A 5,740-nucleotide genomic window follows, 5' to 3' on the forward strand; every position below is an offset into this window, starting at 1 on the left:
TATATGACTTCTTGACAGTTTTTATACGTCAAGTAATCCAGTGTCAAGAATAAGAGGAGTTTTGTTTTTGACAGTTTTTACATGTCAAGTATTTGAGTACTCTTGACACGCTTTGCATGTCAAGTTTTTTTTTTAAATGAAAAATTATATACTAAAAATATCCATATAATTTATCTTGTACCTGTTTTGAAGTCCAACAACATTCAAACACACATTAATTGAATAATTAAAATCAATTCAAACTTTCCACCGAAGAAATTATATATATATATATATATATATATATATATATATATATATATATATATATATCAAATGAACCATACATATATAAGTTGGTAATTACATACTAAATTACAACATATATATATATATGCAACCCAAACTTCTAACAATAACTTAAACTTTTCATCTATGTCGATATAAACAAAATATATATGTAGCCTAACGGTGTACCATATCAAAACTTGTCTTTCTCACCTATATCTAGTATCAACAAAATATCAACAAAACAAATTCACCTATATCTAGTGTCAACAAAACTTGTCTATCTAACCCAAAAGAACTTAGCTATCACCATAATCACATGTTGCCACCCAAAAAATCAACGAGCTCCATTTGCATACTTCATCCAACTCGAGTTGACTATATGAGGTCCTTGTATCAATCTGATATGAAACCCAAAATATTGAAGTTAAAAGCTAAATTCTATTTGCTTTAAGCATCAAAAGAATTGTTCATCCATTTCCTTATTACTTCAACTCCTATCTAACAAATCAAAACCTTAATCTTCAATATACATATAAGAATCAAATTTTTAAACATAAATTCAAACAGAAACAAGAAAATTATATAATAACATCAGCCAACTACTTTTAAAAAAGGATGAGTATCAAATAACAAAATCCTCCCATTTCGGAGATCGGTGAATCAAAATACAATGCAATTCAAGTGCAGGGGTCATACTGAAGAAGCCAAATCGTATAATTTCAATGTCTTGGCAAGTCCAAAATTCCCTATGTTATGGTCATGCAATAGCAAGCCAAGTCACCATGACAATTCAAAAGTTTATTCCAAGTACTAATGTAATTAGGAATTTAGGACTAAAGAAAGTTGTACAACTTAATTGACATAATTCTTGAAATGTAACACTACAAGTACACAAATGAAGTTCAAAACTTGCTATCAAATCTCCACTTTCACCCTTGAAAATGTACAATTCTGAAGAATCATAATGCAAGGAAGAGTCAATTGAAGTATGAGAAATCATTCTTGAAGAATTGCAGCAATTCTGAAGGTTTAAACTCAACCTATCCAATCTTAATAGCGGTAGAGATAAAAAGTCCTAATGCCGCAAAAATGTATCACGTAACTAAACTTAAATTAATTGGAAAATTTATATCTTGTAAAATAACAGTACAACATCATAGAAATCACAAAAACCAATCCAATCCACACTACAACAACATAGAACTCACAAAAACTGACTTCTCATGGCCTCCGAGGTTCATTTTGAAAAGTACTGCTTCTATTTTAAATTCAGAATCGATTATAATAATACGAGAAAAGTTTATTTTGTAATCCAAAGAAAAAGAGCATAACTCAAAAGAGACCCCAGGAAGTGGGGAGATAGATACCAAAAAGTCCGTATATCACATTAGAGCATTACTCGGGGTCCATCAAAGACCAAAAGCAAGGCGCTAGGCTCTTACCGTTTTTTCCTTTTTCTAGAGCCTAACACATTGCTTTTCGAAGCTACTAAACAACCGATGTTAGAAAGAAAAAAACTGAATGATCACATGAACAGCTACAATGACATAATCAAGCCAATGCGAGCTCCCATCACTAGTGTAATCCAAAGCCATATAAAAAAAACTCAACTTGCAACCATATCAGATTAAGCTTAATAAATGGCAGACAAATGCATAAACAAGGCTAAATCAGTAGTTCCAAGGCTAAATCAGTAGTTCCATTAGATCTATGCAAACTTTATAACTATAATCATATAACAATGTGAACGTTAAAATTTATGACACTGGTCATTCTCATCAAAACAAGAAGCAATCTAATGAACAGCTAACTTTATGAGTCATTTAATTCTAAACTGCTTGGACCCCATAGACAGCAGAATTTAATTTTTGGACTGAGTCCTTTACCTCACGACTTGCATTGCTACGTAGACTTCGAGAGTTTTTCCATCCTTCTTTAACATATCCATTATGGTCTCCATCACCAAAAGAACTGATAAGAGACAAAAATATTTTATATGAGAATACATGACAAGGAAGTTTACACACAATCTATGATAGATTTTTTCCAAAAATAGCAAATGGCTCAACTAATCATATATGCAGTTGAACATAAATGAAACAAAGAGAAAACTAATCTGAATAAGTTTATCTAATAATATAAATGTAGATACCGCGAAAGTATGAGTCGGATACCTCCACATTCCTGAGACTAGCACAATCATAGAAAGCAACATGATAAACAACCAACTGTCTGTTCAAAAATCTCCGGTAAACAACCAATGTAAAACTCCGGTAAGAAATAACCGACACACTTCAAGACTTGGGAGAGAAACTAGTGGTAGTAAATAAAAACAAGTCATCATGTCAATTAACAAACCATGAACCAAAGTTATACCAAATTAAACAAGCCATGAACCAAGGAAAAGAAGAATGAACATACAAATAATTCTCAATGGTCGATTAGACAGTATGGCAAAACGAAGTCATATCATGTCAATTGAAAACTTATTGATAGAAACTGAGCAAGTACACCTAGCATATCTATAGAAACAAAAAAATTTACATTATTAATTAAGCCAATCTCACAAGTAAAATAAAACTGAAGAACTTGGCTCGTAGTATTTTAGGGCTAGATGAGGCAGAGTCAGATAAGTGGAAATTATTCATAATGTTACAAGGAAATTGAGAAAAGAACTAGCATATAGCAAATATACTGGGCGAAAAATCACTCACATGTATAAAGATTATTCATTAGGGTCTGCAATCCATCAGCAGTGAACAAACTTGTTTTTCCTGCATTAAAAGGGCATGCTTGTTAGTAGGAATCTGTTCCCATCTCAAAAACCTTTAGAGAAGAAAAAGTTCGAAGGATACATCATACAACCACCCTTAGAGGAAATAGAAAAATGCAAAAAAGAGGTAACCAAATATACTTACATATTCAGCATACTGAAGTGCTTCAATACTAGTCAATGATGACTTCAGTGAACAGAAAACTTCCTGAGTACACAAAATTCAACCACAAAAATATTCAAACAGCATAGCATAGTCGATCACCAACAAGAAAACTAAATGATAGCAAACACCTCTAACCAAGAAATAGGAGGAAAAGGAAAATAATATTTTTCCTAAGATCAAAATTAAACATGAGCCATATATGTGAAGTTTGTATAATGGGATACACATCACATCCATGTTTAATAAGAGGTCTATAGAGTTTAATTATATCATGAAAATTACCTAAAATGCTGGAAGAAAGCACATAATCTCCTCCAAGGGCCTCCATCACTACCCCTCATCTTCAAATATCTCTTCAGTTTCACCTCAGTAATGAGGGAAAAATAGATCCTAGAATCAGGTCATAACAAGCATATTGTTGGAGTAAATCAAGTGTAGAATACCTCTGGAAATATTGTAGTCAAATGATTTTCCTAATCAGTTAGGGTAGGAAGTTCTCTAGGAACTAGTGGGAGCTTTCCTGCCATAAAATCCTGCAGAAAGATGTTACAACCACACCTTGATAATTAATACCAAAAAAATATAGATTAAGATGAACAGAAAGGAAGAGAGACAGAAAGCTCTGCTTGGACGACTATGAAAGATATGCATACCCTGAAGGACATTCCAGAATAGTCAATATATTTCTTTTTCCGATATATGAAATACATTGGAACATCAAGAGCATAGCAAACATACTTCTTAAATATGCATTTTGACAAAATGAAATATTACAAGAAATATTTATGGCTAGGGCACCAAGACGCTGCAAGTAACAAGATAGAACAAAGAACTACTATCTTATAAAAAGTATCCTGCTATAAAAAAATTAAGGTATTTTCTGCAGAAGACAAATATTCCTAAACCAAAATCACAGCAGCAAAATGAGAACAAACTTGCGGCGGTGGAGGGAGTTAGAACGAGGACAGGGCGGAGTCACGTCGGCAGATGTAGGGTCACGGATGGAGTCACGAACTTACAGCGATGGACGGAGTTAAAGCCACCCGACGTGCGACGGTGGGAGTTGGAGTCGTCCGACGTACAATGGTGGGAGCTAGGGCTGCAGTTTAGATGATACCATTTGGAGATTTTGTGATGAAAGGAAGAGGAAAGAAAAAAGATCGTGGTATGGAAAGAGAAAGGAATGAAAATTTGGGGGATATCTTTTTTTTTTTAGAAAATATATTTTTTTTTATTTCAAAATAGTCAATACTTGACATTTAAAACATGTCAAGTAAATAAAACTATTATTGACATTTTTTAGGTGTCAAGTATAGGAAATTTTTTTGAAAAATTATGCATTTTTTAGTTTTTTTTGTTATTCTTGACGTTTTTTCATTTTACTTGACAGTTTTTATTAAAAGCATCAAGTATTTCTAGACTGCAAGCGTCAAGTAAACTTAGTTTTGTAGTAGTGACATGATCGTGTTGACCATGGTAAACGATCATGTTGATTATGGTAAACGAGTGTGTTGACTATAGTAAGTGATCGTTAAGATAATGTCAACACGATCGTGTAAGGCGATGGAGAAAAGACTTGAAATATAAATGATCGTGCTGAACATGATACACGATCATGTTGATAATGGTAAATGATTGTGTTGATCATTTAGAATGGTATTTAAGCAATCTTGATATTTTTAAATATGAGTAAGATGAAGAAGAATATTGAAACAATCGTAAGATTGCTTCAAATTTTTTTGCTGAAAATGATGAAGAAAAAATAGGCGATTTAAACAAAAGAATAAATCATGTAAAAATAAAAAAAGAAAAAGAAAAAGAAATTGGAAAAGGAGATGAAATCAAATAGAAGAAGGAGAAAGAGAGGTGACACGAGGATAAATATATAAATTATGAAAATATTTTACCAGTTTCATAGATTTTTATCTTTTGTTACATAGATCGTAAATATTTTTTAAGTTTCGTTACATTTATGCAAATTAACATCTCTATCTAAAATTATTTTTTCATTGTTATCAAGCATCACAAGTTTAGAAAGAAAGTCATCGTAAAAAATGATTTTAATTCTTTTAAAATCACTTTCAAGCGTGATCCTTCTTAAATTCTAACAACTTCAGAAAAGATTTTGCAATTTATTTCGACTGTCTTTCTTCTTAAATTATTTTTTACGTCGTTTAATATTTTCATCGTCTTTCTTCTTTTCTTATTCTTTTTCACGTCGTTTAATCTTTCTATCGTCTTTCTTTTCTTTCTTTTTTTTCGTTATGATTTCTTTCCATCGTCTTTCTTATTTTCCTCTTTCTTTTTTTATGTCGTTTAGATTTGGGATCCTTTGAAAAAAAATAGTAAAATCTAGAAAATCATGTATAAAAAATCTTGAAAAAAATCATTTAGATTGGAGTAGCCAAATGTAAACGATCGTGTAAAAAAAATAAATCGACAAATCTAAACGATCGTGTACCAACAGAATTAAAAAAATCGTTTAGCCAAATCGACAAATCTAAACGTGTACCAACAGAATTAAAAAAATC

General features: G+C 31.6%; 1 long non-coding RNA gene across 3 annotated transcripts; it reads right to left on the bottom strand.

Moving 5' to 3' along the window:
- Nucleotides 1-342: 342 nt before the first annotated feature.
- On the bottom strand, nucleotides 343-4,407 carry LOC103485757 (uncharacterized). 3 transcript variants are annotated; one of them, XR_007820787.1, is made up of 7 exons: nucleotides 4,145-4,407; nucleotides 3,653-3,742; nucleotides 3,492-3,599; nucleotides 3,189-3,251; nucleotides 2,985-3,044; nucleotides 2,157-2,241; nucleotides 343-668 (listed from the first exon to the last, which is right to left on the bottom strand). It is a non-coding gene; the product is annotated as an uncharacterized LOC103485757 (long non-coding RNA). The 3 variants fall into 3 exon arrangements; XR_007820788.1 differs by having other exon boundaries at nucleotides 3,492-3,742; nucleotides 3,863-4,406; XR_536921.3 differs by having other exon boundaries at nucleotides 3,492-3,742; nucleotides 4,145-4,404.
- Between the last annotated feature and the right edge of the window lie 1,333 nt (nucleotides 4,408-5,740).

The sequence above is a fragment of the Cucumis melo genome, chromosome 5 (genome assembly GCF_025177605.1).
Source record: "Cucumis melo cultivar AY chromosome 5, USDA_Cmelo_AY_1.0, whole genome shotgun sequence".
Classification (NCBI taxonomy): Eukaryota; Viridiplantae; Streptophyta; class Magnoliopsida; order Cucurbitales; family Cucurbitaceae; genus Cucumis; species Cucumis melo.